The sequence below is a fragment of the Lacerta agilis genome, chromosome 8 (assembly GCF_009819535.1).
Source record: "Lacerta agilis isolate rLacAgi1 chromosome 8, rLacAgi1.pri, whole genome shotgun sequence".
Lineage (NCBI taxonomy): Eukaryota > Metazoa > Chordata > Lepidosauria > Squamata > Lacertidae > Lacerta > Lacerta agilis.
The window spans coordinates 62,740,715-62,762,805 of NC_046319.1; the positions used below are offsets into that span (position 1 = coordinate 62,740,715).

The following is a 22,091-nucleotide window of genomic DNA, read 5'->3' on the forward strand; positions in this document are numbered from 1 at the left end:
CTCGCATTGTTTTGCAAAGCGCAAATTAGCCAGCTTCACCTTTAAATGAGGACCAGTTGAATTTCTTCCCTCATCTTTAGTTGCAGTAGAATATTTCTTTCAAGGCTACCGTTTGTGGTGTGTGTGTGGATGTGACAGGGGAGGGGATCCCATGGGCTCTAGGGTGAGACTCTGTGGGCACATGTTAGTGACCCTAATGGTCCTGCCTCTTTCAACTGCAACGTGTATTACTCCATGGGCTTCAAAATACAGTGATGAAGCTGCTGTGTTTGGGGCCCTCCCATCCATTCTGCAGCCGGGTTCCTGGGCTCTTGCCCCCAAGTTGTGCCCTAGTGGCAACCCTGGGAGACTTGCTAAAAATCATTTAGGGATCTAAGTCTTTTATGCTGAAATTAACGGCAGTTGGTGCCCAAATCAGTCAGAAATGTACAAAAATAGATATGAAGTGTGCATATTTGTAGAGGGGGGGAAGTCAATTGTGTGAGTAGCAGGTGATTGAAAACCTTCGAGATTGCTAAGGTACAGAGTATTACATGTGGCTTTTTAATCTTTCCCAAAGTTGATTCAAGCATCTACACCTGCAGTTTGTCTCTTGAAAACACCTGTGTTCCAGCTCTTTAGCGACCCACGTCTCCTAATCTCAGATCAGATTCTTGGTGACGCTGACATACTAAATGCAGCATAAAGACTCCTTCTCTCAGCTGCAGACTTGAGCAAACTTATTTGCTGAGGAAAACAACTGTGTGCTGGGGGAGAGGGCAGCCCTGGTTACAAGAGGCCTGTTTGTTCCCCATGCTTTTGTGAATGTGGGATTTTGTGTGACACCTGATCATGTGTTTCCAAGATGCTCTGTTGTTTTTTTAGAAAAGTCAGCAAGCTTCTGGTCTTCAAGAAGCTGAAGGTATGTTTGAAAATATGCAGGGGAATTGTCGCCTCTGTGGCCTGCAGAACTAGCACTCCTTTTTCCTTCCCGACCTCTACTGCCACTTCGTTGTTTACTGTAAGAAATTCAAAACCCTTTGAAACTTCAGACCCAATTGACCCAACTAATTGTTTTACAGATACAGGCAAGAACCATTTCGTGTAGGGGTTCCCTTCTTGGCCCCCCCCCACACAATGGAAGAGCTTGCATAAGCACACCACACCCTGTTATGCCCCACCCACATTATGCCCACTTCCGGGTCCAAAAGGACCTGCATGTTGGTGATCACGTGCCAATTGGACGCACACAAAACGGTTGCCAGCTGTACAACTTTATGGGTTTTAGCCATACTTGCAAGTTTTAACACATACAGGTGAGGCATATCAAAGCAAGTGATATGGTAATGATATGAGTTTGTGCGGGGGAGTGGGGAGGCTGCATGTCAAGACCCTTCTAACCCCTGGATCCAGAAAGTGTGAAATTATAAGTCAGGCTATAATCCTGGTGATGTGATCACCTGGGCAATGGGCCATTAAGGCAACAAAGGAAAAGGGCTCTGTGTGAGACAGCAAACTTGTGGATGGCTAGAAGGACAAAGCCAGAATTAACACCAGAGTGGTGTGAGTTAGAAGAAAAGCAGCAAATTGGAGAGTCCATTTGAATAAAAGGATGCAGCTATGGGGGAAGAAAGACCCTTTTGGGGTGCTGTGAACCACTCCGTAGTAAATAAGCCATCTATCATAAAGACACCATAGTCTCCACGAATCCCAGGTTAGCGCCTGGAATCTCACACAGCTCAGAGATTGGGCTGGTGTGCAACAATAATGTCACTTTGTATCATGAAGCACTGGTGATGCATATGTGCCATTTCCCCAGTTAATAACATTTGGAAGAATCCAAGGGGAATTTCAGGCTTGGGGAGACCAAATGTAATCCTCCAAGTCTCTCTAACTGGACCTCAAGGCTCTTCCAAGTCTGCACCCCCTCTCAGGCCCTGCTTTGCATCTTCCTTGAGTGTTTTGGGCTGGCTGCAATGTGTCCTTGAATTCTGATATTGCCTCTTGCTTGCCGGGATGGAGAACGGAGAGTGGGGTGTGAGTGTGTACAGAAGCTAGCCTACTAGACAAAGGCAAAACTTGCATTCATTGCTGTGCCTGCTTTGCTTCTGGCCCTGGCCACCAGTGACATGTGGCCCACAGAAGATTGCACAGAAGGGTATGTGGCCCCCTGGCAGAAAAGGCTTTCCCATTCTGGCTTAAATGTAGCGTGCACACACAAACACGTATAAAACAATGCAATAATCATCCAACCAATAGAAAATAAAAAAGGTGAGTAGAACATTAAGAAAGAAATGTAAATGAGAAAGATGGGTTTTAATAATTTATTTAAGCAGGATAAAGAGGCCTGGTGAGCCTTGAACTTTTTCATCCATCTGTTTTACCGTATTTTTCAATCTATAAGACACCACCCCTATTTTGGGGGATCCCCCCACTCTGCACTATCCGTGTGTAAGACGATCCCAGATTTTGAACATAATTTTAGAGTAAAAAAAGTTATACATGGAAAAGTATGGTAATTGTTTTTTAACTATTAAGTTATGATTTTCAATTGGCTAGTTTTATTGTATCTTCCTATATACATTAAAACAGTGTTGCAATGCTCTGCTGTTCACACGGCCACCAACAGAGGTTTATCATGGTGGCCAGGGTGGGGGCAGAGAGGCCCTTTATGCAGCTTTAGCAAGCTGTGTGAAGTGTCTCGCCCCTCCTTTGAGGGTTGTGGGACTTGGGACAGGAAGGGCTTGGGTTGAGCTTTGGGGGTTAGGTGAGGTGTAAAGGGAAGGAGGAGGAGCTGGTCAAGTGTGGGGAAAGACGAATGGGGTACGTGGAGTTGATGCCTGGGCAGTAGCCACTAGTATTTTAAATAAGTGTGTTTTAATGTTTTGACGGAATGGTTATTGTGTATAGATTTTATTATTTATCTATATTGATCTATATATTTAATAAAAGTTAAATACCGCTTGATTGTAGAAACCTCAAAGATAAAACAGTAAAAATCAAGAAAAATGCACAGCCCTATTTTAAAAGATACAAAATACTTTTTTAAAAATATTGAAATTAACTCAACTTTCTAAGCATCTGGGTAGGCTTGCCCAAACAGGAATGTTTTTAACAGGCGCAGAAGAGAGTACATGGAAGGCACCTCCTGCTAGATCTCCAAAGGCAGGTAGTTCCAAAGTGCAGGCTCTGCCACGCTAGACGATGTACTCCTTACAGATGCCACCGACTGATTTTTATGCTTGGAAACGAAATCAATCAATCAACATCTGAAGACAGGGTAATTCCGCACAAGGAGCCATCAGGGAGACAGACCACAACTGGGTCGAGAGAGGTGGGTGGAGAGAGAAATAGCAAAAGGAAACAAGGTTTTTTAAAAAAATAAGGTTAGTGTTTAGAGTGGCCAGATGCAAACCAGGGTTGGGCTCCTGTGCCTTCAACAGCTCTTTGGAATTCTACATAACTTTTAAAGCTCCAGGAACCTTGCCGCCCCCCCTTGCATCTGGCCACCCTGTTTTGTGTTTCATGAATGGAGAGACCGCCGGAAGAGACGTCTGAAAGTACCGCAGGTTCCACTGAAAGGGAAGTCCCAAGCAAGTGCCACCCCGGCTCTCGCCGCTCCCTTCCGTCTCCGGAGTCTCAAAAAGCAACCCCGCCCCTTTCCCCCTTCTTGCAGTAATACCTCTTACGCGCCAGGGGGCGCCCTCCTTTTAAGCCCGAAGAGCAGAGCACTGGTCGGCCCCGCCCGGGTGAACGAACGAGAGGGCGGGCGAAACCACGAGGAGGTCCGTTCCCTGCTGAAAACTGACGCGAATTTATCAACAAAGAAATGACTTCTGTTAAAAACAAAACAGTAACCGATAACAAGCTGTAACTTTCCTTTCTCAATCCATTGGCATTCGCTCCTAAACGTGTTTCACCTCCCCGACCGACCACTTTAAGGCCCCCCTACCCACCTCGGCATTATGGTACTTCCCGCGTTGTTCTCTTATAAAAAAAGAAAAATCAAAGAGGAGGCTCGGTTTGGGTGTGGTCATTTAAGAAATCTGGGCGGGTACGCAAATCGCGTAAGGTTATCAAGTGACTGACAGCCCGGCGCGGCCAATGGCATTGGGACGGGAACACACTGGCCGGCCAATGGGGGCGCGGACCGGCGGCGGAGCAGGCGGGGCCACCTTCAGTCAGGGCAGGCTGGGGCGGGGCGGGGGAGAGGAAAAGCTGTGGAATGGCGCCCGGTCGGGACGGCCCGCTTCGGTGCTGAGGAGTTCAGAGGGAGGCTCGGAGAAGGCGGCCGTGGGCGGGTAAGCCTCGCTCCGTGGCGGCGGGAGGGCGAGGCGCTGCCCTTTTCCGGGTGTCCGCTGGGGGGCATGGGCAGGAGCGGTTATTATGGGATGGGGCAGCTTTTTGCCTTCGCTGTGTGGGAGTGGGAAGAGGCTGACACGGGAGAGACCGAGGAGCGGCAGAGGGTCGTGGCACGGGCGGGGCCTTCGGGCTTTCTGAACAGGAAGATGTTGGGCCGGGGAGGGGGGGGGGATCCGCGGCCCTCCAGGTGCTGCCGGTCTACAACTCCCAGCATCTCTTAGCCTCGGCTGCACTTGCTGGGGCTGATGGGAGTTGTAGTTCAACTTTATAGAGGGCCGCAGGGTCCTCAGCCCCTGGTGTAGGAAGCGGGCTGCGATGGCTACCTTCTCCTTCTCCCTTGGGTGTGTGTCTCGTCCCCTCTACCTTCTTCGTCAACGCCCTTCTTAGGCAGACCCATCTTTTTGTAGAAGTTTTTTTTCCCCTTCGCTACCAGCCACTGGTGTAACCTCTACTGCTCGATGCGGTTTTTATTCATCCCTTCGGCCAAAAGAAAGGAGAACGAGTTAGGGGGCTCCCAGAGTGGGTTACGAATCACAGGATTAAGAGGGAGGAGGAAATAAGCAAATGTTTGAAAGTTTAGTTGGGTTCTGCTTTTAATAAGGGCTGCATCACCCACCGGTGGGGTGGGGTGAGAGGGCTCCTTTCGAAAATGAGAAACGTTGGTCTTGATTGTTTTGCTCTAAGATGGCTTTTGTACTACGGAACGTACAATATGGTATACACATACGCATGCACGCTTCTAAACTGCGACAGCTTGCTCTCTTGATAAATTCTGAAGCAAAGCACTCTTTCTACCATGCAGTCTCGCACTGCTTACTAGGTGGAGGAGTTGGAGGTACAGATAGATAGTATCAAGCGGAGTACTTTGCTGCTGAAGCAAGAGATCGTTTTTGGAGAGGACAATCCTGTATGTCCTTAAGCAAAAGTAAGTTCCATTGTAAGAACCAATGTGATGCAGTGGTTAGAGCAGCCTTTCTCAACCATGGGTCTCCCGATGTTGTTAGACTATAACTCCCATCATTCCTGACCACTGGGCCTGCTAGCTAGGAATGATAGGAGTTGGGGACCCAAGGTTGAGAAAGCCTGGATTAGAGTGTCAAACTGCGACTGAGGTCCAAATCCCCATTCAGTCAGGATGCTCACGGAGTAATCCTGTTCCTGTTGCTATCTCTTAGCCTGACCTACCTGATACTAGGAATGTTGTGTAAGTAAAAAGGGTGGAATAAAAATGAAATAAATCACAATATAACAGTAATAGTTGTGCCCAGTAGGGCCTCCTTCCTGATCAGTGTGTTTTGGATTGCAGCCTGAATTTATTCTCACCTGCCCAATGTGAGAGCATAGGTATGAATGTACTACCCATTTGTGTGCTCCACAACACAGCCCTTTTAGCTTATGGCAGATTTTTGGGTTTGTCCTAAAGTAATGCATGTCCTTTTCCATCTCTTTCCACTTTCCTGGTAAGCTTGTTTTGGGATTGGATTTCCTTTCATTCTTCCTTAGGGGTTCATCAGCTGCAAGTGATGGGGGAAACCCTTTATGAGTGAGGTGTTACAGTTAAATGTGTCATGTGATAGGAAGGATGTGGGTACCTTGGGACCGGAAGAAGGGCAGGGTGTTTTTGTGTTTATGATGGCGGAAGGTAGGACAACTGATATACTGTAGGTGGCACAGCTAGGCAAAGACAATAGGGACAGGAAAGGGAATCCAGGGGGAATAAAGAGGACTTTGAGTGTGGGTGGGACAGGCTTCTGACCATACTGAATGTGAGGGTGTTGGTGCAGGAGACAAAGTATGAAGCAAGTCTGTAAAGATATGGAGACTGTCTTAGTCATTAAAAGCAAAGATAGCTTTGTTGGTCTGTAAGGGGGGCGGGAACCAAATGCAAAAGCTACAGTTGGGCAATACCTTTTTTAAAGACCAATACTTTTGGTTAGTCCCAATAAAGATATTGCCAAGCTGTGGATTTTGTCATTTCAGTTGTAGGACTCTTGGTAGGAGCATGGTAGATTAGGGAGTCAGTGTGGTTTATGTGGGGGAGGAGCCTAAATTGGGCCCTAGGATTAAGAAGTACTGGTTTTTAAAGCTATAATGTGTATGACAAATGCTGTAGGCATGGCTGGAGGTCTTGGGGTAGTGATCTATGTATTTGTGACCTTAGTGTCAGTGTGGCATGGACATTGATACCTTTGAGAAAGGTGGTCATCCTGTAATAAGAATGGTATCCATGCTCCTTATTTTAATTTCAGATTTATGCTCTATTATAGAGGCAGTGGCTGGGCAGAGATAGAGGAATGTTTGCTTTGGGAGGCTCTTGGATTGTGAATTCCAGGGGTTCATTGAAAAGTGCACCTGCACTTGGTTGGGGTTATCCAGGTACAGGACTGGACTTTGTAACGTTGCCACAAGCATTGGGGCAGTTGTGGTACTCGGTAGTAAGGAATGAGACTCTGTGCTTCTGCATCTACAAGTTTAGACTTTGGAAAGGGAAGGAAGTTGTGTGCCTGCGGTCTTTCTTGTTGTCCTCAACTTTCGCCAAGGAGGTCAGAGCAGTACACATACAGTTTCCTCCATTTCATTCACACAGCAACCCTCTGATGTAGGATAGGCTGAGGAATTTGTGACAGGCCCAAGGTTGTACAGTGAGCAGTGTGACCGAGTGAGGATTTGAATCTGTTTCTCCTGACCCAAGTTCCATGCTCTGGCCATTACGCTGGCAATGGCATAGTACAGTGGGGGTGCCAGTTCTGGAATGCAGGAATGTTTCCTTTATATGATGAAAGAATTAGTTCCTTTAAGGCCACCTGAAGATCTCTTTAAGAAACAAAACAGGTCTTATTTCTCAAGGAAACCTGGTGGATACTATGATTGGCCTGCTCCTGAACAAATCAACAAAGTTTATTAGCGTTTTTGTTTATGTGGGATCATTTTCTGTATGCACGTTGATGGAATTTGTCTCCATGAAACTTGCTTTGCTTGTGAAAATCTCACCCTTTTTGTTGGCACATGCAGCCAGTTGCCCTTACTTGTAAAATCTATTATGGGTGGAATTGTTCTGGAATTTACTTGCATAGTAACCTTTTAAAACAGTGTTTTTCAACCACTGTTCCGTGGCACACTAGTGTGCCGCGAGATGTTGCCTGGTGTGCCGTGGGAAAAATTGAAAAATTCAAGAGAATTACTTTATATATAGTCAATATAGGCACAGAGTTAAATTTTTTAACATTTTCTAATGGTGGTGTGCCTCGTGATTTTTTTCATGAAACAAGTGTGCCTTTGCCCAAAAAAGGTTGAAAAACACTGTTTTAAAATGCGTATCAGTTTTCACTGGTGTGCAGTATTGGCTGTGAAGCAATTGTCTGCTACTTATTAATTGCCCTTCACAGGGAGCTGCATTTAGGGTGGTTTTCTATATAAAAATATGGAGATATATTGAATGCTCAGCCTATGTTTGCCTATGTATGTTAGTAGAACAGTGCATAGCATAAGACTGCTTCCCTTTGCCATCAGTACTAATATTAGAAATGTCTGAACTCCTTAATTGCCCTAGTACTTTACTGTAAATATCACTGGCAGCATTGCACCAGAACTGTCCTTGTTTTTCAGTTACCCCAAGATTCTTTGTTTACATAGCATTAATATCTTTTGCCTTTTTTCTATTTGTGTTATTTTATTTCTTAACGAGAGCCTTTTATATAATCATTCGATATAAATTTCCCAAGGACTGTGGAACATAAAACCACAACAATCCAATAACAAAAATACAGTTTAAATACACACACAAATCAAAGCTAATAAATAAAATAGAAGTTTATGTGTTGCTACCCGTTTGGAATACATGACTGAGCCATTCAAAAATAAATCTCATTTGCCCACAAACATACCTTCCACAAATAGAAAAATAGGATTTGTCATGGTTCCCTGTTAAAGAAGGAAAAGAACTGGGGAACTTCTGGCCGGTGTCTGCACAGCATATCTGTGGAAATGAGTCATTTACAGACCAAATGGTCTCATACTAGTTTTATTAGAAATTCTATTTCAAGTCATATATAAAGTGTTTGTTATATTTAAGTTCTGATTGCTTTCTGCAGTTATTAGTTTGCCAGAAGGTCTTGGTACAAAGTAGATTCATTGCTTGAATTTGTGGCATACTTCTTGTGCAACTTTTCAAAACTGAGGCTGCAGTCTTATGCACACATACCTGTGCATACCTTATGCACACATTCCGTTGAACTCAGTGAGTCTTAACTTCTGAGAGGACATATATTAGAGTGTCATGCCACTTTTAGGTTATTGTCATGTTGCATTGTATTCTGATAGGCATATGTTCTACACTACCCTGAAATCCTTTCAATAAAGGATGGCATACAAATGTTTTTAAACAGGTGGAGCAACTGATTTATTCATCACACTTGACTAATCTCAATCTACTATGGTGTCACTCACATTGTTTATCTTGGAATCCCCAGTAGAAAGGAGTAGGGAGGAACACTGCTCGGGTTATTGGGTGTAGCCATGATTACTTAAGTGTAAAGGAGTGGAAAAGCTTTCCAAATCTAGAGTTGGATGTCTTTGCTGTAATGAGAAATTCCAATTTATCTTTTAGCACAGCCTTTTAGATTTAGTTTAAAATTAAATACCTTTGAAATAAGCCTTCCTAAGAGGATGCGGGTGGCGCTGTGGTCTAAACCACAGAGCCTAGGACTTGCTGATCGGAAGGTTGGCAGTTTGAATCCCTGCGACAGGGTGAGCTCCCGTTGCTCAGTCCCAGCTCCTGCCAACCTAGCAGTTCAAAAGCACGTCAAAGTGCAAGTAGATAAATAGGTACCAATGTGGCTGGAAGGTAAATGGCGTTTCTGTGCGCTGCTCTGGTTTCGCCAGAAATGGCTTAGTCATGCTGGCCACATGACCCGGAAAAACATGTCTGCGGACAAACGTTGGCTCTCTCGGCCAGTAAAGCGAGATGAGCGCTGCAACCCCAGAGTCGTTCATGACTGAACTTAACTGTCAGGGGTTCTTTACCTTTACCTTTACCTTTACCTTGTACCGTATTTATAACAAGCCATAGTCAGTCCCCTCTTAAACTGCGCTTGCGGCTTCTTTTCATGTTGCAGCATGATTTCCTGAAGAGGTACGAGTATTTGTTCCAAGGATAGGCAGGTTCAGTTTTCTTAATGTTAGTTGGCTCACTTCATTTCTCACAATAGGTTGATGACTTACTTTACATGAGCAGTGTACCAGTGCATGCTGCTCCATCACACCCCCTGTGCTCCATCTCTAGTGTAAACATGAGCAACAAGCCAAGACTTTTGGCTTGTCATTAACATCCAAACACCAGCATTGTGTTTTATGCCTGTGTAACAAACCATGATCATGGTTTGTTCTTGGCTGGTGTGTTGTTATGTCCTGGTTTGGATGTCAGACTTTATGGCCTGTTACTTCTGCTTGCCCCAGGGGAGGAGCGAAGCAGAAGCAACTAGGCAAGCATGTATTGTTACTCTGTTCATGCAAGGTAACCCGTTTAACCATAACTTAGGTGATGTGTGAACTGAGTTACCCCTCCAGGAGGCAGACAGTGGCTGTTAGTGCATATCTTTATTTGTATTTGTATTTATATATCAGATTTGCGAATACCCAGTAGGTGTTTTCTATTCCTTGTGTTTTCAATGCTTATTATATTTTGTTTTTGCTTGTATACAAAGTACATGCTGCTAGATCTCATGGTGCCTACTCAGTGCTTAACCAAACAAGAAAAGTTGAGTAGTGCCTAATGGATTGGTATTCCAGTTAATACAGCATTTGTCATACACATTATAGCTTTAAAAAGCAGCTTAAAAATGTAAAACTGTGATGTGACATGAATATCAGGTCTCCTGCATTGCTACAGTCTTGGAAAAGCACACATCATGCTTGTTACAATTGCATAGAGGTTTTTATACCTGCTTAACTGTTGTGGTTCCCCCAAATCTTAGAAATTATCGTTTGCTGATAGTGCTGCAGCCTTCTTCTCAATTTGGAAGTGGGGGTAGCAGGTATGAATCTCGCAGTTGAAGCATAGTGGTTGGGGATTATTCCCTCCTTGGCTCTAGGTCCCCTCTCACATTTGCCAAAGGGTAATGGGACACTTGTCTATGGTGATTGAAATTGTGGACTCCTGCTCTTACATCTCTCTTCCCCACCTCCACATTTAAAATGCTGAACTGGCACTTACATGGTTTGATACATTTTAAAGAACGCACCCCCCCCTCATTTTTTTAGCACACTGCTATTGGGATTGTAGTTAAAAGATTCCATTTGATAACTGCACTTCCAATAGTAGGTCTGAAAAAATGATAGTAGCAATTTGCCATTGGCGGTTGTCTGCTTTTTTGCATGTCCTAGTCATCAGGATAGGTTTTCACTTACTTATCCCTAGACACTGCAACTTTCTCCGATGATAAGGCTATTAAGGAAAAGCAGGGGTACAGCTGTACAACAAGAATTCAGTTTTTCTCCTGGCATTCGATGTTCCTACTCAGGTTTTATTTTTATGTTCTTTATTCTTCCTACATTACTGAACTTTGGGATTCTGATCATCTGTTTATCTTTTTTTCCAAGGGCCTGAATAAAGTCTGTGTGCAGTTTATTTTAGCCTTATATCTATTATGATAGAAATAAATGTTTCCAAACAGGTGACTCATAGAATACAGATTTGTTTTCTCTTGAGACATTGGCAAAAGGGGAGATGGGACCATTGTTCATTTAGCCTCACTTTGCATCAAAGTTCCACATTCTCTGTAATAAGTATAGGATGTCAGGGAGGCACTGTGGTCTAAACCACAGAGCCTAGGGCTTGCCGATCGGAAGGTTGGCAGTTCGAATCCCCGTGATGGGGTGAGCTCCCGTTGTTCGGTCCCAGCTCCTGCCCACCTAGCAGTTCAAAAGCATGCAGTGCAGGTAGATAAATAGATACTGCTCCGGCAGGAAGGTAAATGGCATTTCCGTGCGCTGCTCTGGTTTGCCAGAAGCGGCTTAGTCATGCTGGCCACATGACCCGGAAGCTGTCTGCAGACAAACGCCAGCTCCCTCGGCCTATAGAGCGAGATGAGTGCGCAATCCCAGAGTCGTCCGCGACTGGACCTAATGGTCAGAGGTACCTTTACCTTTACCTTTGCATCAAAGTTCCACATTCCCTGTAATAAGTATAGGATGTCAGGTATGTCAGAAAATGCTGAACTAGTATTAAATGTCTATCCAGGATTAATAGACTTTCTCATACTTGTTTTTCAGCTTGGTAGTAACCATTAGGTGTATTTTATTTTGACTTTTAGACTTTCTCAAAGTGGAACTACTAAAAATGGAATTTAACTTAAGGATAGTAAGTGCTGTTAAGATGGTTTTGCTTCTGAGGCTGTTGTTCCCACTTGCTTTCTTGCATTCATTGTCTCTGATTCTCTGCATATAGTTTTTCAGGGGGAAACTTGATACTGTCCTTTGGCCTTCAAGCATATTTACAATGAGATACTCCAAATTGAATTCATGGGCGAAAAACATGCCACGTGGGGCATGTTGCTATGGCTGCAACATGTGCAGAATGCAAGCAGTAGAGCCTAATTGGGAACGAGCGCTGGTGTAATTGCAATACTTTCAAGGTTCAACCAAAAAGACCTCTTAAAGTGGTGTAAGAGCAGAAGTGATAGTTCCCCTTTTGCACACATCTGCTTGTATATGCAACAGCTGGTTGCATATATAGCTACACACCTATGGTAAATGAGTTCGCTGGTGGGATTAGTCCCACAGCCCATCTAGTTTAGCACTGTAACTCAAATAAAGGCCTGTTGTAAGCCATGTGAAACTCATAAGTAGGGCAAGGTGAAGGTAGCCATTTCTTATTTTTCACTTGCCTTTGATAGTAAGAGGTACACTCTCTTGTCACACAATTTCCATTCTTAAACCGTAGTGAAAACCATAATTAGACCTAGCCTTCATGAATTTGTGTAATCCCATTTAAATAACATAAATGCTAGAGGCCATCCTAACATTTTGTGCCTGTGAATTAAAGGTGGTTATGAATTGAAACTGATTCTTTTCAGATATATCTTCTCCCCAATCATGAGGACTAGAATCATTCTTTGAGAAAAGTCTTGAGAGACTGAATATCTCAGAATGTCAAATCCTCTGCTGCATTCTGTATTCTGTGAGGAGCATTTAGAGGTAAAAAGAATACAGGTGACTCATAGCCCAAGGATTTGACCCATTCTCTCTGACTAACCTAGCCAGTGACTTCCAGCAGTAAAACATCTGAATCCTGTTCTGCTAATTCTAGCAGCTTCTGGGTCTGGTTCATTGGAGAAATCTTCTGAAGGCAACTTGCACAAAGGCTTAACTGTGCCTCTGAGAGTGCAAAAGCTGTCTGCTTCCCCAGAGAAATGCCCTTGACCTACCTATTTTACAAAGCAGCATTAAAAAAAAACAAAAAAAACTATGAGAAGCCAGAACAGCATCAAGGGCATTTCTGTGAAACTTTGCTTTACGTAAGAGGTTTCAGTTAGCCTTCATTCCTGAGCAAGCTAGATATTATAAAGCCTTCACGATAAAAGGACATAGAATCTCAGGTTTACATTGGTGATGACCCTAGTGGTGTGTGTGTGTGTGTGTGTTTAAAACCACTATTTTTAATTATTTCTGAAACAAATAAATTAAAATAAAGCAACTAATTATAGCACTGGGGACAAGGAATATGTATTTCCAGACTAAGAGCTTAAATTACAGTAGTGGGTTACATGGGCTGTGTTTGAATATATTGACATATAGGTCATTTGTGGCAATCTGCCTTCAATAGATGACAGAAAATATAACTCTCAAGAAAGTGATCTACAGGCCTCTTGTAATCTCCTGGGTCTGTGCTGCTACCGGTATATGCTTATCAACAAATAGTGCCAGATATTTGCAGAGCAGCATTGGGCGGATGGATACTTATTTTCACTGAGCAGCAAGCTGAGATTTGCAGTTGCTATGGGTATACTATTTATTCAGCACCTATAACATTTAGGATGATAACTTATGGTCTCATTGATTAAATCCGTGATTTTCTATCTATGGGTGTGGTATGGTACCTTGTTCTCATAGTTCACGCCTATGGCAAGTTCACCAGATATACTTAAACTACTTGTCTTTTTCAAACCTTCATCAACACTGGCCAAATCTTACCATTGTGCTTCACTTAAGTTCATCATATTTATGATGCCATCAGTTTAAAAAGTGCTTTGTCTATCTTTGAGGCATGGAGATGTTTTCCAGACCAGAGCCTCAAGTTTCTTTCTCTGGTGTCCACTACCCCTACTCCCTGTTCCCATAACTTAATGTCTCTTGTTTCTATTTTCCCCCCACTAGTAAGAACCTAAGTGGCATAAAAATGTAGTAGCACCTTTAAAATATGCAATGTATCTGATTGATTGCTTAAAAAGTTAAATTACTCAAGTATTTTTAAGATGTGGAAATTGCATGAACTGAGACCTGGAAATACTGGTACCTAGGGAAATTTACATATTAGCTAACGTTTTATCATCTTGGAGGGTTTAAGTGAACCAAAAATATTTGCATTGGCTCTTGAAATTGCTACTTTGGATTAATTACAAATGAGAGATATTGGGGATGTAGCTGGAGCCAGATGCTTTCCCCCCAGTCGTTCCAGACTTTTAATTTGGTGTATAAATACAAATTTTGTTAAGAGCCTTCTTTGTCATTACCCACATCATTTCTTCAGAGGACATAAGAGGAGTCTGCTGGATAAAACCATCTAGTCCAGCATCCTGTTCTCACCGTGGCCAACCAGATACCTATAGGGAACCTGCAAGCAGGACTTGAGTACAGGAGCACTCTCCTGTCCTGCAATTTCCAGCAGCTGGTATTCAGAAGCATACTGCTTCTGACTGTGGAGGCAAAGCATAGCTGTCATGTCTAGTAGTCATTGATAGTCTTCTGCACAAATTTGTCTTATCCTTCAATAATAATCATAGTAATTTATTATTTATATGACACCCATCTGACTGGGTTGCTCCAGCCACTCTGGGTGGCTTCCAACAAATTAAAACACCAAACACAGTAGAACATCAAACATTAAAAACATCCCTATACAGGGCTGCCTTCAGATGTCTTCTGAAAGTCTAGAAGTTGTTTATTTCCTTGACATCTGATGGGAGGTTGTTCTACTAGGTGGCATGTCTCTCTCTCATCTATCTATCTATCTACCTATCATCTATATCACTGATAAATAGTTTCTTACTATCTCTGACAAGAAATAGGCATGGAAATGTAAGAAATGGGTACTGTGGAATTGGATAAAAGCTTTATTTAGTCCTGCATTCTCTTTTCCACTGTGACTAATCAGTTGTTTTGGGGAAGCCTACAGTCGTGGAATCGGCAACAGTCTTCTCTAACTGTTGTTCCCAGCAAATGGTATAGAAAGGTATATTGCCTCTTATTTTGGAGGTTCAATATGGTCATAGTGTATTTGATTTTTATATTGTACATTGATTTTAAGGTTTCTTGTTTGTATTATATTTTATCTCTGTTTTGTACACTTTTTATATTCTTTGTTTGGTACTGGACCTCTAATTTGTACAGTGTTCTGAAATTCTGTTCTATGGTATTTGATTTTTCTGTACATTGTTTTTGTGATTTTTAAAAAAATACAAAATAAATAAAGTTTCTAAATCAAATCATGGCTATATTCCATGGATTTGTCAAATCCCCTTTTAATGACCTATTGGCTACTGTCCATCATTACCCATCTTGCCCGTGAATTCCATAAACTAATGGATGTGAGGGTACTTGTAGTTGCTTATTACTGCAACACTTTGAACTACCTCTCTTTTGTAGTTGTAATTGGACTTTATGTCCTCTCTGACATAGAGAACACCATCACTTCCAGTACCTCCTGTTGGAGATTCATTCCCCGTGTGCAGTCATGGGTTTTGTTATCTATCACATGACTGGGTATGTGTTTTCATTCCACAGAGTGGGAAATGGGATGTGACGTAGACAGGATGTTTTGTCTTACTGTGTTCCCTGAAGTGGGACTTTTGTCCTTTGTCCTTTCCTCTTTGCTGTCTGATGCTAGAGAGAGGGGGCCATGTTGAAGTGCTCCGTGTGTGTTTATATGTAAATAAAGTAGGTTAGCCAACATGCTGAGTTGCTGTGGTCTGTTACGCAACTGTGCAAACCTCTGCGGATGCTAAGAGCGTGCTGATGTCTTCCCACATCAGTCGCAGTGATGTTCGGGCTAAGAGAGAAGCTAAGAAGCTCCCGAACGATCGTCCAGGAAGAAGGGAACATGCCAGTCGGGTATGTGTCTCTGTCAGGGTCCTATTTGTGAGTCGGCCGTTTCCTGACACCACCTACCCTTTTCTTCCTGTGCAGCTTTTAACCAGGAATAACTGATCCACTGACTTTCTCCATTCCATCAGGCTTCTGATATTTTTACTTTATTGTTGTTCTGTTTTAGCATCAAGTGCTCCACCTCCTCCATCTTGGCTTGGTGGTTTCTAGTTGACTAACAGAATGCTTTAAGAACTGATGGTAGTCAGTATATTTTAGCTCTTGCCTTTCTGTTACTCCTGGGTTTGGAAACTATCCAGTTGCTTGGTTACACCAGAAATAACATCTGGACTATCAAGATGCTGCTTAGGTTCTTGAATTCCTAGTTTTTTGTTTGCATTTGTTTGTTTGTTTTAAATAATCTTTTCCTCAGATGCAACTACTGTATTCAGCCACTAGTAAGCATGTCTTAAGACAGCATCTTAAAAAGCAGAGACACCACCTTGCCGACAAAGGTCCGCATAGTTAAAGCTATGGTTTTCCCAGTAGTAATGTATGGAAGTGAGAGCTGCACCATAAAGAAGACTGATCGCCGAAGAATTGATGCTTTTGAATTATGGTGCTAGAGGAGACTCTTGAGAGTCCCATGGAATGCAAAAAGATCAAACTTATCCATCCTTAAAGAAATCAGTCGTGAGTGCTCACTGGAAGGACAGATCCTAAAGTTGAGGCTCCAGTACTTTGGCCACCTCGTGAGAAGAGAAGACTTCCTAGAAAAGACCCTGATGTTGGGAAAGATGGAGGGCACAAGGAGAAGGGGATGACAGAGGATGAGATGGTTGGACAGTGTTCTTGAAGCAACCAGCACTGCGGGAGGCAGTGAAAGATAGGTGTGCCTGGCATGCTCTGGTCCATGGGGTCACAAAGAGTCGGACACGACTGAACAGCAACAACAAAGCATGTGGCGGGTGGCGCTGTGGGTCCCAGCTCCTGCCAACCTAGCAGTTTGAAAGCACAAAGTGCAGGCAGAAGGTAAACGGTGTTTCCATGCGTGCTGCTCTGGTTCGCCAGAAGCGGCTTAGTCATGCTGGCCACATGACCCGGAAGCTGTACGCCAGCTCCCTCGGCCAGTAAAGTGAGATGAGTGCCGCAACCCCAGAGTCGTCCATGAGACTAATGATCAGGGGTCCCTTTACCTTTAAGCATGTCTGTATTTGTGCAACTAAATGTCTCACAAGCAAAGACTGAAGAAGAAGCCTAAAATGTTAACGAGGACAGAACCTCAGATTGCAAACCCACTTTAGTGTAGCATGGTCACTGATGAGACTGGAAAGCACCCCAAGATTTTTAACCTGGGTATTTTGTGAAGTTTTATCCTGATTCCCGTAACTTCCATTTCTTAAACTGAATTTTATCCTGAGGAAGTAAAACATGAGTTTGAGGTATAGATTGCTAACAAAAAATATAATGTGTTCAGAGCTCAACTCCTTTTCTGTCTTGGCACCATTTCTATACAGGCATTCCTGGAACCCATGTATGTTGACGGAGTGTGCATAAGTCTGTCCCACCCCGTTATGCCCTCCCCCAGTTTCAACCCCTTTCTACCTTCTTCAGGGTTACACGTCAGTTGGACACACGCAAAATCTTTGCCGCCTGTATTCTTATTTGAAATGCTTGAGACAGTTTTTTTTGGTTTTTTAAAAAGTTGATTTCATTTCTAAAAAAATATCTGTAAAAACATTTTAAGAAGATAAAATTGACTGCCATAAATTTTGTAATGTCAAAGGTTGACTTAATAATATGAATGCAGCCATGATTAATTTAAGATATTAAATCTATTCAGGCAAGAATGCGTGTACATATTGTAATGACTTCCTTTTCGTACAATTAAAGTAATTGGATTATATTTAATGAGCTATTTACATTTAATAATTAAGAAAAGACTTATCTTTCCAGTATTCCCTAAGTGCAACAAACGGAAGGGTGGGGGCATTCAGTACTGGGATATAATTAACAAGCCATAAGTTGAAACTGAAAGAGCTGCTGTGGAAAAGACTGCTTTATTCCTGTAATTTAGAATTGCTATTGAAAGAGCAGTGCATAATTTAGAATCTGCATTAAGGGAAAGCATTAAGGGAAAGAGAGCTTCTAGGGACTTTCTTGTATGATACAATTTTGGGCACATGTCCTGGAGAATGCCAACAGATAACCATTCCTAGCTAGATACAATGTGAGAGGAAGGAAATGTCTGTAAAGGGAAGATAAATTTTCTGCTTTTTCTGTGGGGAAGCAACCCTCTCTTTTGTAGTCTGGCTCTAGCACATGTAAATTTTAAGAGAGGGGAAGATGCAGGGTATTTCCTAGGTGAAGAATGCAATATGCCAGCCATGAGCAAATGAAAGTGAACTATCCTCAGATGTACTTTGATATTGGAGTAACCCCTTTTGTAAGTAGGTGCATAAAGGTTCTATGTACACTCTAGAGCTGGGTGATATATTGATATATTGTCCCAAACCAGTTTGAAGGCCTTATTGTGATACTGGCTTCATAATTTTTGACCTGGCAATATATTGCGAATCGTGATGTGTTTTATGTGTGCTGTGCAAAAATCAGTGTGGGAAAAACCATGATGCCAGCCAGTGCCTCTACATAGCTCAATCCTTATTTCAGACATTGAGATATATTGGTATATCACAATGTTTAGCTGGTGATATATCATTATGTTGAAAAAACAGGTAATGCCCAGCCCTACTGTTCACCTCTAAATAGAATCATAGAGTTGGAAGAGACCACAAGGGCCATCCAGTCCAACCCCCTGCCAAGCAGGAATAGTTCCATCCATATTTCAGACATTGTGATATATCAATAAATTATGATGTTTAACTGGTATATTGTGATGTTGAAAACCAGATATCACCCAGCCCTAGTCTACACACACATAGAGAGATGCATGTATGCTAATAATTTGTGGAATGTCTTTGGGCATGGAAGAAGAAACTAAGCAATTTACAAATGCTTTCTTGTCTAGTCACCTCCAGGTGTTTATTTGCCACAGGCAAGTGGTGATTTACAAGTTTTCTTAATCTCTTTGCAACTGCTGTTAGGATACTGAAAAGCATAGGAGGGTTTTAAGGATGTGCCACCTATGGTACACCAGTTGTTTGTAGCTGTCCTCACCCATATCATCGGAGCTCATCTATAGTTGAGGAGGCTTGAAGTGTTCCCCCACTCCTTCACCTAGGAAAGTTCATGGCTTACCCTAACCAGCCTAGTATCTTTTGCATGTCTTCTCAGCAGTAAGCCATGTTGGTAAGTAGCCATGGAGTAATTGTTGCATCAATAACAGTTTGAATTACCTGCTTGAGTTTTTGGTGCTGTGGAATATGCTAGTGGTGCAGTTTTCACAAATTAGGTGGGCAACTGAAACACACTGTAGAACAAGGAGTGTGGAACCCTTTTCAGCCCAAGGGCCACATTTCTAATGTGGATCTTCCGGAGGCTGCATGTTGTTGGTGGGCAGGACTAGAGGTGAAAGTGTGTGGAGCAGTGGATGTGGTTCCTGCCTTTGTACCATAGGCTACATTCCAGCCATACAAAAGTCAGAGGTTTCTGTACACACCATGCCTCGCCATCATCCATCCAAACAGTCAAGTAACATCACATGGATCAATTTTATCGAGCCAAAACCTATTAAGGGCATGGAGCAGGCCCAGTGAGGGGTGTAGTCCTCCCAAGGACCAGATGGAGAGGTTTGCATTCAGTTCCCGAGCCTGAGCTTTCTTTCCCTTCTGTAATATATTTGCCAACTAGTCGGACTAGCATTAGGCCATACAAAGTGGCTTCAGTCTGTAGAATTGAATCAAAATCTCTCACTAATAACCTAGGGCAGTGTTTCCCAACCTTGTGCCTCCAGATGTTTTCAGACTACAATTCCCATCATCCCTGAACACTGGTCTTGCTAGCTGGGGATGATGGGAGTTGTAGTCCAAAAACATCTGGAGGCACAAGGTTGGGAAACACTGACCTAGGGGGTAAACTAGGTTTCCTATTTGAGGTTGCACCTCAAAATCTGGTCACAATCACTGCACAACCAAAGGAGTCATAGATCACGCATGTAAACAGCCCCCAATTGCATTGTTTCACCTATTTGCAGAAAGTGTATGTGCCTATGTGACCCACAAGAGCAAGACTGATCTGCTACTCACATAGTATTGTTACTAGCTTTGGGCAGGCGACTAACAGGCTTAGAGGTGGTGTGGGGTTTCGAAGAATCCCACAATTTATATTGCCAAATCACCAACTTCTCTGGTTGGTTGTTTCCCTCCCCTGGTTATAATGAACTCACTGGCTGGTGATAGTGGTGATTTAGTCTTTATTATTGCAAATTAGAAATAAGTGAATTGGTATAGTTTGATTTTCTCATTAGTAAGACATTTGCTTCGGTTAGACTGGGCCATGCTGTATTTGCAAAACATGACCAGAAAGCAGATAGGCTCATTTTTAAAAAGCTGGTTAAAGAACATAAATAGCACTTTTGAGATGCAGAAGGTGCTGAAGGCATGTTCTCCTCACTGCCTGTTTATTAGTGACAGTTGAAACATGCTGCACATGTGCACACTGCACCTTTTTATGTCTGAAAGATACCTGCTCTTAGAGCAGCTCTGTTAATTTATGGACTTGAGTTAATATTTACTATCCACAGAAATGTGTGTACTAAAATGTCAGAATGGTGGGATGAGTGCCCCTTCCCAGAACACATTCCTGGAGTCAAACTGACATTGTGGCTTTTCAAAACATGAATCTGAGAATGAATAACCATTCTGTCATTCTTCATTTACATGTGCATGCTTTTTTGAAACTTGCTGATATCCAAACGTAACACATAAAGTAACAGATAATCAACCCTTGACCAAGTCAGTCATTAGCTTGTTGACTTAAATTCCTGTGATACTCAACTTGCTGTGATAGGACTTTTTCCATTGGAAAGAAATACTAGTTTTAATCTATTCCACGCTACTCACTCACTATAAATTATATAACCAGTTATACAATGTGGGAAAGCTTTTGCCCCTTATAATTTCACTTATCTATCATTTATTGCATCCAGTTCTAATACTGAAGGTGCATAATGCCTTGGATGCTTGAATAGCTGAAACTAGCCTCCGTGGTTGTAGCTCTCTGTAGCCAGGGGTTGTATTGTTTGTTGTAGAAAAACAAGCTGCAAGAATGAACATTGTGGAGTCATGCCATATTAAAGGGGCATGGGAGTGTGCCTTTAGTACACTATAAGCCTCAAAATTATACAGCTTATAAAAATGGCACCTGTTGAACTAATAACTTGAAAGTTGGGGTATATGATCTACCTGATGAAGTCTACCAATGTGCCAAATGTTGACCTGACCCATGTTTCCTAGCACTGTTGTGATTGATGGTGCCAAAAAATAATCGTTAAAGCAAGTTTTAAAAAGAATTCACTTGTTTCTTAAAGAGGCAACAACAAAAAGTGCAACTTGGCATAGTGAAGATGATTTGCATGCAGAAATGGGTTGCTTAATCATTTACATTCCAATGCATTTGTTGGCCAGTTACTCTCCTCACCCCCAAAGGGTCCCTCAGAATTTATATAAAGTATAAAGTTAGACAATTGAGTACACTGATCTTAGCCTCACACATTTTTTTTTCTGTTGCAAGATGATGTTGGGAATGGACAGTTTAAATAAAGAAGAGCTGTTCTGGATAAAGATCTTCAGCTCCTCGAGGGAGGGAGGGACATCCAGCTCTTCCAAGACAAGCAGAGTCTGGATATGACATGTCAATTGCTGTGTCAAAGGCCATGTTTTCCCATGAGTACAGTTATCAGTAGTGCTCTGCCCATCACTTCATCTGCTTACTGCAGCCTGTGATGGTCTCTCTAGACAAAGTTTTCAGTGGTGAAGTTTTTCCAACTGTTGTTCCAAAGGCTTTCTTCATGCCTTTGGCCATTTTACCCTAAAGGTACTAGAGATCTTGTCAGTTGGATGAACATTGGTTACTGCAGTTATCCACTTTAAATTGGTAACTTAGTATTTGAGGAATTAAACCTTTGTCTAGATTTTTTCATTTATGTATTAGTTTGCAGTGATTAGCACACGCATGGCGCTGTGGGTTAAACCACAGAGCCTAGGGCTTGCTGATCAGAAGGTCGGCGGTTTGAATCCCCGCAACGGGGTGAGCTCCCGTTGCTCGGCCCCAGCTCCTGCCCACCTAGCAGTTCGAAAACACGTCAAACACGGCCCCAGAAGTACAAGTAGATAAATAAGTACCACTCCGGCGGGAAGGTAAACGGAGTTTCCGTGCGCTGCTCTGGTTCGCCAGAAGCGGCTTTGTCATGCTGACCACATGACCCACAAACGCCAGCTCCCTCGGCCAGTAAAGCAAGATGAGCGCCGCAATGCCAGAGTCGGACACGACTG

General features: G+C 42.8%; 1 protein-coding gene across 2 annotated transcripts in view; it reads left to right on the forward strand.

Moving 5' to 3' along the window:
* The first annotated feature begins 4,189 nt into the window (after positions 1-4,189).
* Positions 4,190-22,091, forward strand: part of WASF2 (WASP family member 2) — a 43,018-nt gene continuing 25,116 nt past the window's right edge. The window contains exon 1 of one of the 2 annotated variants that reach the window (XM_033157896.1): positions 4,190-4,280. The gene's annotated coding sequence lies outside the window, so the exon portion shown is untranslated. Of the gene's footprint in view, positions 4,281-5,241; positions 5,267-22,091 lie in introns of those variants that run through there. The other variant, XM_033157897.1, reaches the window with a different exon arrangement.